The sequence below is a fragment of the Leptodactylus fuscus genome, chromosome 10, assembly GCF_031893055.1.
Source record: "Leptodactylus fuscus isolate aLepFus1 chromosome 10, aLepFus1.hap2, whole genome shotgun sequence".
Taxonomy (NCBI): Eukaryota; Metazoa; Chordata; class Amphibia; order Anura; family Leptodactylidae; genus Leptodactylus; species Leptodactylus fuscus.
Window position 1 is genome coordinate 19,970,567 of NC_134274.1, and position 13,533 is coordinate 19,984,099.

A 13,533-nucleotide genomic window follows, 5' to 3' on the forward strand; every position below is an offset into this window, starting at 1 on the left:
TATAAATAAAAAGGGCAAACATAGAGATAAGGCATATCAACCAAAAGTCTTGAATTCAGCAGGACAGTCCTGGATTTCAGGTGCTGTTCTGCTATCCAAGAAGGAATATATCATGTCTCCCACCATGCATGAGTTACCCATGACACTGCACCACCTACTGGTTGTACGAGGACTTACATATGCAACAGACACCAGGATGCCCCTTCAGATCAGGCAAGCCAGGAAAGCGTGAGAAGAGCTTCTATTTAGTGCACATGCAACAGGACGCTCAAGATAAAGACATGACTGTGTGTAATATCTCTGTATTATGACATCACTTTGTGTATTATTTATTTATTTTGCTTACTTATTATAATGCCATCATATTGGCAGGATATGAACCCAGGACTACAGAGCTACAAGGATGCGGTGCTAACCATTGAGCCCCGTGCTACTGTGTGTAACATCACATATGCTTAGATTTGCTCTATCACATAAAGTTAGAAGCATTTTCAGAAGCTGATTCAGAAAAGTACAGTCACCTGTGTGTATTATCCCTGTACTGTGACATCACTGTGTGTATTATCCCTGTACTGTGACATCACTGTGTGTATTATCCCTGTACTGTGACATCACTGTGTGTATTATCTCTGTACTGTGACATCACTGTGTGTATTATCCCTGTACTGTGACATCACTGCGTGTATTATCTCTGTACTGTGACATCACTGCGTGTATTATCCCTGTACTGTGACATCACTGCGTGTATTATCCCTGTACTGTGACATCACTGCGTGTATTATCCCTGTACTGTGACATCACTGCGTGTATTATCCCTGTACTGTGACATCACTGCGTGTATTATCTCTGTACTGTGACATCACTGCGTGTATTATCCCTGTACTGTGACATCACTGCGTGTATTATCTCTGTACTGTGACATCACTGCGTGTATTATCCCTGTACTGTGACATCACTGCGTGTATTATCTCTGTACTGTGACATCACTGTGTGTATTATCCCTGTACTGTGACATCACTGCGTGTATTATCCTTGTACTGTGACATCACTGTGTGTATTATCCCTGTACTGTGACATCACTGTGTGTATTATCCTTGTACTGTGACATCACTGTGTGTATTATCCCTGTACTGTGACATCACTGTGTGTATTATCTCTGTACTGTGACATCACTGTGTGTATTATCCCTGTACTGTGACATCACTGTGTGTATTATCCCTGTACTGTGACATCACTGTGTGTATTATCCCTGTACTGTGACATCACTGTGTGTATTATCCCTGTACTGTGACATCACTGTGTGTATTATCCCTGTACTGTGACATCACTGTGTGTATTATCCCTGTACTGTGACATCACTGTGTGTACTATCCCTGTACTGTGTCATCACTGTGTGTATTATCCCTGTACTGTGTCATCACTGTGTGTATTATCCCTGTACTATACATCACTGTGTGTATTATCTCTGTACTGTGACATCACTGTGTGTATTATCCCTGTACTGTGACATCACTGTGTGTATTATCCCTGTACTGTGACATCACTGTGTGTATTATCCTTGTACTGTGACATCACTGTGTGCATTATCTCTGTACTGTGACATCACTGTGTGTATTATCCCTGTACTGTGACATCACTGTGTGTATTATCCCTGTACTGTGTCATCACTGTGTGTATTATCCCTGTACTGACATCACTGTGTGTATTATCCTTGTACTGTGACATCACTGTGTGTATTATCCTTTTTTTTTGTTTTTTTCTTAAATGTAGATTGTGAGCCCCACATAGAGCTCACAATGTACATTTTTTTCCCTATCAGTATGTCTTTTTGGAATATGGGATGGAAATCCATGCAAACACGGGGAGAACATACAAACTCCTTACAGGTGGTTTTTTTGCCCTTGGTGGGATTTGAACACCAGGACCCAATGCTGCAAGGCTGCAGTGCTAACCACTGAGCCACCGTGTGGCCCCGATTGTGTGTATTATCCTTGTACTGTGACATCACTGTGTGTATTATCTCTGTACTGTGACATCACTGTGTGTATTATCCTTGTACTGTGACATCACTGTGTGTATTATCTCTGTACTGTGACATCACTGTATTATCCCTGTACTGTGACATCACGGTATTATCCCTGTACTGTGACATCACTGTGTGTATTATCCCTGTACTGTGACATCACTGTGTGTATTATCCCTGTACTGTGACATCACTGTGTGTATTATCCTTGTACTGTGACATCACTGTGTGTATTATCTCTGTACTGTGACATCACTGTGTGTATTATCCCTGTACTGTGACATCACTGTGTGTATTATCCTTGTACTGTGACATCACTGTGTGTATTATCTCTGTACTGTGTCATCACTGTGTGTATTATCTCTGTACTGTGTCATCACCGTGTGTATTACCTCTATACTGTGACATCATTTGGTTTATAAAAAAAAACCCAAAAACTTGCAAGTCTTCAGTAGGTGATACCTTTTTTAATGGCTAACTCATAATGATGACAGAATATGACGTTTCAAAGCTTCCTCTGGGCTTCTTCTTCAGATATATCTAAAATCACATTCTGCAGGCTGCATATTTATGCACAACTGGACACATAGGGATAGGATTACAGGAGGGAGGGGGGAAGACTCTTATTACTATACCGAAAATCTGTATGTTGGAGAGACCGGTCAGAAACTCAGAATGCGAATCAATTCATATCGCCATACAATTAAACAACAGAGAATAGACCTTCCCGTGCCAAAACATTTCTGCCAGGAAGATCATAATATCACCAATGACATGAAAATTTTGACTTTAAGAGGGAATTTTAAATCAAGTGACTGATTTATGAATACAAGCGCATGACCCTATTCAAGACTCTGGATAGTGGAATGAACCTTTCACATGGGTTCATGTCTTTCTATACAAATCACTGAACTAAGACAGCCATAAAGATAAAGAACCTGGGAACCAGTGGCGTAACTAGGAATGGCGGGGCCCTGTGGCGAACTTTTGACATGGGCCCCCCCCCCAACACCGAAGATCTCGACCGACCCCCTCCTACGCATTTCTGCGCGTTCTATTATCCCCCATAGTGGCCCCTTAACACAGTATTATCCCCCATAGTGGCCCCTGCACACAGTATTATCCCCAATAGTGGCCCCTGCAAACAGTATTATCCCCAATAGTGGCCCCTGCAAACAGTATTATCCCCCATAGTGGCCCCTGCACACAGTATTATGCCCCATAGTGGCCCCTGCACACAATATTATGCCCCATAGTGGCCCCTGCACACAGTATTATCCCCCATAGTGGCCCCTGCACACAGTATTATGTCCCATAGTGTCCCCTCCACACCGTATTATGTCCCACTGTGGACACCCATAAACAATTATTATACTCTGGGGTCTTTTCAGACCCCAGAGTATAATAATCGGCGACCCGGGAGAATAAAAACATAAAAAACCTACTGTTACTACCTGTCCCCTGGCTCCTACGTTGTCTTCTCCGCTGCCTTCTGCGCTGCTGTCCTTGTTCAATAACGTCGGATGTCACATGACCCAGGACCCAGGCCGGGTTCATGTGACGTCAGAGACGTCAGGAAGGAGGCCTGGCAGGATCGTGGAGAGGTAAGTAACATGTTTTTTTTATGTTTCTTACCTCTCCCGGTCCACCAATCATTGTACTCGGGGGTCCGAAAAGACCCCCAAGTGCATACCTCCCAATTTACGCAGAGCAGAAAGAGGGACAAAATGTGCGGCGTGCTGCAAATGTAGCTCCGCCCTCTTTTATGTTGACTTCGCCCATTCTCATTCATTTTACATGTGACCCCACACAGTATAATCCTCCTACAGTCACCCGTAAATTATATGTCCCCCCTCCATCTCTCCCTCAGTTTACTGTCCCCCCTCCATCTCTGCCCCCAGATTCATGTCCCCCCACCTCTGCCCACAGATTCATGTCCCCCCACCTCTGCCCACAAATTCATGTCCCCCCATCTCTGCCCACAGATTCATGTCCCCCCATCTCTGCCCACAGATTCATATCTTCCCCGCCTTCATCTGCTCACAGTTTCATGGCCCCTTCATTATGTTCCCCTCAATGTTTAACACAAACAACACTTATACTCACCTTCCAACGCTCCCCCGCCGCTCTCTCCGTGGTCACTCACATAGTTTTAGGCGCAATGTGACGTCATCACATCACGTCTACACATGCAGAAGCCGGAGCGCAGCAGTAAGGCAGGAGCTGAGCTGTGACAGCTCCTGCTTTACTCGCTTATGTGTTCAACTCATCGGCGTCCGAAATCGGGACATGTCTCCCGCTTACCGGGACCGCGGGACAGGACACCACGGAAATTGGGATGGTTGGGAGGTATGTCAATAGTCTCTATACAATGCATAGAACCCAGGTCTATAGGTGCAACCACCAGGGGCGCTATTACAATTAAATGGTTAATCCCTCGCTATCCTGGATACACTAAATCTAGAGTAAAGCTCATTGTAAGAGGGGGAAGAATTTTCACATGATCATTTTTTGTACCCTTAGTGCCAGAGTGCCCCCTAAAGAAGATAAGAGTGCTCCCATAAAGATTAGCATGCCCCTAAAGAATATTAGAGTGTCCCATAAAGAAGATTACAGTGCCCCGATGAAGAAAATTACAGTGTCCCCATAAAGAAGAGTAGAGTGCCCCAATAACCATTGTCCGAGCCCTTTCAAATGATTATGTTTTTTATAGACACCCAGGAACATGTATTACACATATATTCTTTCCATACATATTAGTAGTAACATTTTCTATAATATTGGACTATGGGCACGGCCGGCCCTCACACAGCGGTCACTTCTTCCCCATCTACTAATAATGCAGCACTAGAAGTTGCCATAAAGGTCTCTCCCAATCTTCAGGACACTGGACTGTCCCACATGATGCCAACTCCACAGTGTATATGGCAGTGCAGGGCAATGGAACACTGCCAGGCAGGAGCTACCTGAGGGTCTCACGGCCATGACATCACGTCACTTGCGCACGGCCAACTGACATTCAGAACTTAACTGTCGACGGCGGAGAGAAGAAGACTTTCTACGGATTGCTTCAGTATTTATTGAGCCTTTTGGATTTTTTGGATTGTGAGAGACGACCAGAATGGCGTCTATTGGAAGAGGAGAGGAGAAGAAAAGGAAGAGGGAAGAGGAGAGTGATGAAGAGGAGAAGAAGAGAGAAGAGAAGAGGAAGAAGGAGAGTGACGGAAAGAAGAGAGAAGAGAGAAGAGAAGAGGAAGAGAGAAGAGAGTGACGATGGACTAAAGGAGAAGAACAAGAAAAGAAGAAGATCCCAGGATAAAGGATCGGAGGACCTGGAGCGGACCCCTGGCAGCATTCAAGACGCTGGACCATCAGGCCCTTACCCCGGCCTTACAATCAGCCGCTTCATCCTCCACAAGGAGCTGGGTAGGGGCAGCTTTGGCAAAGTAAGTTTTATCACTTCTTATTCATTTTGACCCCCATATTATTTTCTGTTGTCAACATTGCGGGCTGGGTACATATTATCCCCTTAACCACTTCAATACCGGGCCAATTTCTGGTCCAGGACCAGACACATTTTAGGATCATTTTGTATGTGCGGTTTTGAGGGCTGTAACATATTAACCGTATGTCTCACTCAACTAATGTTTGCGTCTTTTTTTTCGGGGACACATAGGGCTTTATTTTTATGTTGTTTTTATTTTCGAATGTGTTTTAATTTTTTTTATATCCGGGAAATTATAAACATAATAAGAGGGAAATTGTGTCTGGTTTTCAATGTTTTTTTTTTTTTATTTAATAACACAAAGTGTCACTGAAAAACTCTATAAAATAGTTTTTCCTCTCCGTTATGGTAATTTTTATTTTGCATGGTGTCGTCGGGGGTGGGGCTATAACCTTTAATAATGGCGTTTTATTAGCGTATTATTTTTTTTTATATTATTATTTTATTTACATTTTTTTAAAACTTTTTAAATATAAATATATATATATATATATATATATATATATATATATATATATATATATATTTTCCAGATTGTGTCTCCATAAGGTGATAAAAGACCTTTGGGGACATCTGATCACTTTTTTTTGTATTGGAGGCTGATTTCCCCTGCAACTGTGGCTGGTACATTTAGCCTCAGTTGCAGGGACAATACAGCCTCCTGCACGCTGTATACACAGTATACTGTGTATACTGTAGGACCTGTAGGACCCAGCAGCTCTTGCAAGACGCTGCTCCCGGTGGATCACATGACCTCCAGGTCAGAGGTTGGCCGCATCATGGCGGCGCCCATAGTCGTGTATACAGCGCTCATTGAGCGCTGTATACACAGCGATCGAGATGGCAAGGAAGGGAATAAACCTTCCCTGACATCTCTCTGGGAGCTTCGGCTGAAGTTACAGCCGGCTCCCAGCTTCAGCAACTGCACGATCTCCGTGCAGCTGCTGTGTTGTGACTGGACGTACCGGTACATCCTGTCAGAACTATGCAACCACTATCCGGACGTTTATAGTCTATGGGCGGTCCGGAAGTGGTTAACCCCTTAAGGACGCAGGGTACTTTGGGCCCTAAGGCTCAGACCCCGTTTTTCAAATATGACATCTTTTACTTTATGTGAGGATAGCTTCATAATGCATTTACCTATCCAGGTGATTCCAAGATTGTTTTTTCATGACACATCATACTTTATGTTGGTGGTAAATTTTGGTCATTATACTTTGCGTTTGTTTGTTAAAAAAAAGGACAATATACTGAAAATGTAATAAAATTATCAATTTTGAAAGTTTCTGTTATTCTCGTGAAAACACAGTCATAACACACAAAATTCTTCCTAATTAACATTTCCCATATGACTACTTTATATCCGCATTGTTTCTTCAATGTCCTTTTACTTTTCTAGGATGTTAGAAGGCTTATAACTTTAGTAGAAAATTGTCAGATTTTCAAGAAAATTTTAAGATTTTGTTTTCTAGGGACCTAGTATAAGCCGACCCGAGTATAAGCCGACCCCCCTAATTTTACCACAAAAAACTGGGAAAACTTATTGACTCGAGTATAAGCCTAGGGAGGAAATGCAGCAGCTACTGGAAAAATTTTCAAAAATTAAAATGGTCGGAGTTTTTGGGTGCAGTAGATGCTGGGTGCTGGGAAAGGGGAGGGGGTGTTTTGGTTGTCTGTCTGCCCCTTCCCTGAGCTTGAGGACTGTTTTTCTTCCCCCACTTGGAATTCAGTCTGGCAGTGCTCCTATTAACCCCTTCCTGACGGAACAGGAGCACTGCAGATACCCTATTTCAGTAGGCCGGGCACTGTCAGACACAGGGATACCTAATGTGTATGTGTTTCACAGTAATTTTCTACTTTTATATGTATTCTAGGGAAAGGAGGGATTTAGAACCTTTATTTGTTTATGAAATATTCTTTTTTTTTTTTTCTTTTTTTTTGCACTATTTTATGGGAGATTTTATACATTAATATTGTGGCTGGTCATAGACTCCCCCTCCTAAAAAAAAAAATATATATTTTTTTTTTTGCTAACTCGAGTATAAGCCGAGGGGGGCTTTTTCAGCACAAAAACTGGGCTGAAAAATTCGGCTTATACTTGAGTATATACGGTATTTAGTTGTGAAGTGACTTTGAGGGGCCTATATAATAGAAAACTCCAATAAATGACCCCATCTTTGAAATGGTAGTCTTCAAACTATTCAGAATTGTATATAGGAACTTTATTAACCCTTTAGGTGTTCCACAGGAATTAATGCAAAATGAAGGTGAAATTTCCAAATGTCACTTTTTTATGCACATTTTCCATTTCAAACCACATTTTTTGTAACAAAGAAGGGGTTAACAGCAAAACATCCCATAATATTTATTTCTCTGATTCTGCAGTTTGTAGAAATATCCCATATGTGGCCCTACTGTGCAACGTGACTCAATACGTGTCCTCAGAAATCAAAGAGCACCTTAAGGGTGCATTCACACTACAGAACGCCAGCGTGTATCACAGCCGTACACGCCGGCGTTACAGCAGGGCTGCCGGACACTTCCCATTCATTTCTATGGGAGCCGGCATGCGAGCGCTCCCCATAGAAATGAATGGAAAAAAGCAGTCCATTCATTTCTATGGGGAGCGCTCGCATGCCGGCTCCCATAGAAATGAATGGGAAGTGTCCGGCAACCCTGCTGTAACGCCGGCGTGTACGGCTGTGATACACGCTGGCGTTCCGTAGTGTGAATGCACCCTTAGGGATTTCGGGCAGCAATTTCATTAGGATGGTTTTTAGATATCATGTTGCATTTACAGAGCCCTAGAACAGTGGCGTAACTACCACCATAGCAGCAGAGGCAGCTGCCACAGGGCCCGGAACATTAGGGGCCCGGTGCCAGCCGCTACCACTGCTATCATTATACTCGGGGGTCTTTTCGGACTCCCGAGTATAATGATTGGCGGCCTGGGAGAGGTAAAAAACATGTTACTTACCTCTCCATGATCCGGGCAGGCTTCGGCCTAGTCATCTGACGTCTCCTGACCCCGGCCTGCGTCCGGCTGGGTCATGTGACGTCTGACGTCATTGAAGATGGACCACTCCGGAGGCCGACAGCGTAGGAGACGGGAGATAGGTGAGTAACAAGAGTTTTTTTTAATGTTTTTCTCCCCCTCGGTCTCTGATTATTATACTCTGGGGTCTGAAAAGACCCCGGAGTATAATAATTGTTTATGGGTGTCCACAGTGGGACATAATACTGTGTGCAGGGGCCACTATGAGGGATAATACTGTATGTAGGGGCCATTATGGGACATAATACTGTGTGCAGGGGCCACTATGTGGGATAATACTGTATGTAGGGGCCACTATGGGACATAATACTGTGTGCAGGGGCCACTATGGGGTACAATACTGTGTGCAGGGGCCACTATGTGGGATAATACTGTGTGCAGGGGCCACTATGAGGGATAATACTGTATGTAGGGGCCACTATGGGACATAATACTGTGCAGGGGCCACTTTGTGGGATAATACTGTGTGCAGGGGCTACTATGGGGGATAATACTGTATGTAGGGGCCACTATGGGACATAATACTGTGTGCAGGGGCCACTATGGGGGATAATACTGTGTGCAAGGGCCACTAAGGGACATAATACTGTGTGCAGGGGCCACTAAGGGACATAATACTGTGTGCAGGAGCCACTAAGGGACATAATACTGTGTGCAGGGGCCACTAAGGGACATAATACTGTGTACGGGGGCCACTATGGTTCATAATAGAGCACGAAGGAATGCGTAGGAGGGGGTCGGTTGAGGTCTTTGGTGTCGGGGGGGGGGGGGGGAACCCATGTTCCCACAATAGTGGGAAACCCTCACAAGTGACCCCATTTTGGAAACTGCACTCCTCAAAGAATTTATCAGGGGGTGTAGTGAGTATTAGTATCCCAGCCGTGAATGCACAGCGGATGGTGAAGAGGTAATATGTAAGCTGTGCGGAGGACAGTAGCTCCTATGATTGGGGGGTCACTTTGGGGGTCTCTTCTATTGTTTTATCTCTTGTACGCTGCAAAACTGGTCTGTACCCTGATATAGGCTCGCACCGCTTATATATTCCCCTCCTGACGCATTTGACGATTTTGGGGTTTTTTTTGTCTTCACATTATTCAATCTATAGTTTTTTTTTATTTTTGTGGTGATGTGGCCATATGAGTGCTTGTATTTTTCCGGGATATGATGCATTTTGTAATCACACCATTTCTGGGTGCCTATAACTTATTGACTATTTTTTATTAACTCTTTTTTTGCTGGATAAAAAAAAAAAATCAATCAATTCTGGCATTGCATTTACTTTTTAAATGTTTTTCCTCATGGTGTACAGCATAAGTATCATGTGAACGTTATTCTGCGGGTTGGTACGGTTACGGTGATACTTCATTTATAGGTTTTTTTATGCGTAATTTTGCCGAACAAAAACCCATTTGGGGACATAAATCAATGGTTTTTGCATCGCCATCTTCTGAGATGCGTAACATTTTTATTTTTCGATTGATAGAGTTGGTTGACGGCTTTTTTTTTTTTGCTAAACAACCCGTGCTTTTCATTGGTACTGTTTTGGTGTACATACAACTTTTTGATCACGGTTTATAGCATATTTTTTAAGGTGAGATGGCAAAAAATCGTTTTTTTTCTCGCCGTTTACCATATAGGTGAAATAATGTTTTAGTTTTATGGTACAGGTTGTTACGAACGCGGCGATACCAAATATGAATTGTTTTTGTTAATTTTTAGTTTTTTTTGTTTTTTTTTAAATAACTCATCTGATATAGAAAAAGGGAATTTGGGGGCTTTATTAATTTCTTTATTTATTTCACACACTTTATTTTTTTTTTACACTTTTTTTAAACATCTTTTATTTGTCCTATAAGTATACTTGGACCAGCAATACTCTGATTGCTGGTCCAGTACTATAGCCTACAATACACGTGTATTGCAGACACACTTCCGGCATCACGGCAGGATCAAGCAGGTAAGCGGGGGTCCTAGCAGCCCGGGGTCACTAACCAGCCCCCAGGCTACATAAAATTCATCAGGGCACCCCCCAATATCGCCACGGGGGGTGCCGCAGACTTAGCAAAACTCTCTTGATGTTTCGTCCTGGCTCTCGGCTGTGTAATGCAGCCGAGTGACGGGTGTAATGGTGTGGGCACAGCTCTCTCCATACATTAATACAATGGGCTCTCTCCATACATCCCCATGTGACCCATGACGTAATACTACGTCAAAGGTCGCTAAGGGGTTAATTGTAGTCAGTGGCCATTGTCAGTGGCGTAACTACCATAGAGGAAGCGGAGGCGGCTGCCACAGGGCACGGGCCATTAGGGGGCCTGGTGACAGCCGCTACCGCTATTTTTTTTAAATAGGCCGTTACAGGCCTTATTCACTTGCCGATCCTGGCTGGGCCAGGATTGGTAAGTGACACCGCGGGCCCCACAAAGACTATCATTATACTCGGGATCTTTGCAGACCCCCGAGTATAATGATCGGAGGCCCGGGAGACGTAAGGGAACGTAAAAAACACTGTTACTTACATCTCCACGATCCTGCCAGGCCTCCGTCCTACTTGTCTGACGTCACATGAACCCGGCCTGCTTCCCGGGTCATGTTACGTCCGACGTCATAGAAGAGGGCCGACAGCGGACAAGACAGCGTAGGAGCCGGGGGACAGGTAAGTAACAGTAATTTTTTTGTTTTTATTCCCTCCGGGTCTCCAATTATTATACTCTGGGGTCTGAAAAGACCCCAGAGTATAATAATTGTTTATGGGTGTCCACTATGGGCTATAATACTGTGTGCAAGAGCCACTAAGGGACATAATTCTGTATGCAGGGGCCGCTATGGGCGATAATACTGTGTGTAGGGGCCACTGTGGGGCATACTAGTATGTGCAGGGGCCACTATGGGCTATAATACTGTGTGCAGGGGCCACTAAGGGACATAATACTGTGTGCAGGGCTTACTAAGGGACATAACAGAGTGCAGAGGAGGGGGTCAGTCGAGGTCGTCGGTGTCGGTTGGGGGTGGGGCCCATGTCAAAAGTTCGCCAAGGGGCCCCACCATTCCTAGTTACGCCACAGAACACTGTTGTAGGCCCCATATCTCATCTGCTCTGTGTATCACTATAGTTAGGTTTAGTGTTAATATAAAGGGGTACTCTGACTCATGGAGGATCTCAGGATCAGAGCTGTGGGGGGCGGACTGTTTATATCCATGTCCTGGTCTATGCTACACAATACATAGATTGATCCAATGTGAATAAGGCTCTATTCTGATCATGTAATCCATATCTTGCAGTTTTTTATTTGCACAGAGACATAAGTATGGTAGATTACCCTTCTGTGTAGAAAATGGATCCATTTTGTTTTTAACATTGACCTCTATGTATACGCCGACCATCTGTTGGCATTCATTAAACGGATCAGAAAAACAGATGAAAAAACAAAAAAACGTGATCTAAATTGAGCCTAATACTGATCCCAAACTGATCCACCCAGCCATCTTGTGCCTATTCTGTTCATCCCCATATGGTAATAGTAGAGACCCCCTTTATGGCCTTTCCATACACAATCCCAGAGCTGACACTACATGATGCGTATGAGCCCCTTTTCCTTTTCGATGTAACAACCATTTTCTATTTGTCTCCTTCAGGTTTTCCTGGCATCAGTCCCTGGCCGACAGACCTTCATGGCCATCAAGACCATCGACAAAGGAGAGGACGACATGGAGACCATCCTGAGGGAGCAGCAGATACTCGCCACTGCCAGAGAATGCCCCTTCATCTGCCACCTCTATGCCGCACACCACTCTGAGCAGCGGGCATACATCATCACCGAGTATCTGTCTGGAGGCAGCCTGGCGGATTTGATCAAGATGTGCGGCAGCCTGAACATCGGCAACGTAAGGTAAGAAAAAGGGGTAAATACCGAGGGAAGGGGGGGGGGGGGTTAGGGGGAGAAGGTAAAAGCTGAGGTGGAGGGTTGTAGTCAGGGCTTTGCTAACACTGAGATTTCTCTTTGTTCTTCCCATGAGATTCTACACGGCAGAGATCATTTGCGGACTTCAGTTCCTCCATGGACACGGCATCGTCCATCGGTAAGAACTTTCTTCCTTCTATGTCTCTCCTTTACATTCTGGATTTCATGCACCCAGCTTTCCTAGGGTCCTGCCTGGCTATTCTGCCTGGCCTTGTATTTACCCATCCCCCTTCTCCATTGTCACTGGGCAGATCCTCATTTTCTTCTTTTATTTCATTACAGTGACATCAAACCAGCGAACATTATGTTGGATGCAGAAGGGCACACCCGAATCATCGACCTGGGGCTGGCCCGAGATGGAATCACCGCCACCACCAAAATCTGTGGCGTGACGGGCACCTTCAATTATATGGCCCCAGAGGTGCATTTCAAGCAAGGATACGGCATAGCAGTGGACTGGTGGAGCTTAGGCATCGTGGTGTCCCAGATGTCAACAGGACGCCACCCGTTGTATGAAGGATCAATCCGACGGGAAGGCTTCATAGCCAAGCTCACCAGACAGCCCGAATTTCCACCTGACATCGATGCGGACTTGAAACAACTCATCGAAAACCTGCTATGCAAGAATCCGAGGCAGCGCATGGGTTTGTGCAGGAACATCAAGGAACATCCATTCTTTTTTACCATCAGCTGGGAGGAACTGGAGCAGAGGAGAGCACGGCCACCTTTTACACCATTTCAGCCAGTTCTGGTGAAGGAACATCTACAGTGGCCTGAGGATTGGAGCGCCCTTCACCCAGCGGAACATCAGGACTATACATCACCAAGCTGGGATGACTTGCAGAACGTACCGGCGCCCACAGCCCAGAACTTGTCTCCTCCATGTCTCTGCTGCTCTGTACGACCACGGCTGCAATGAAACACCGACTCTCTCCTCCATCATGCCACACTTGCCAGGCCAGCGTGAAGATCGTCTACGTCACCAGGA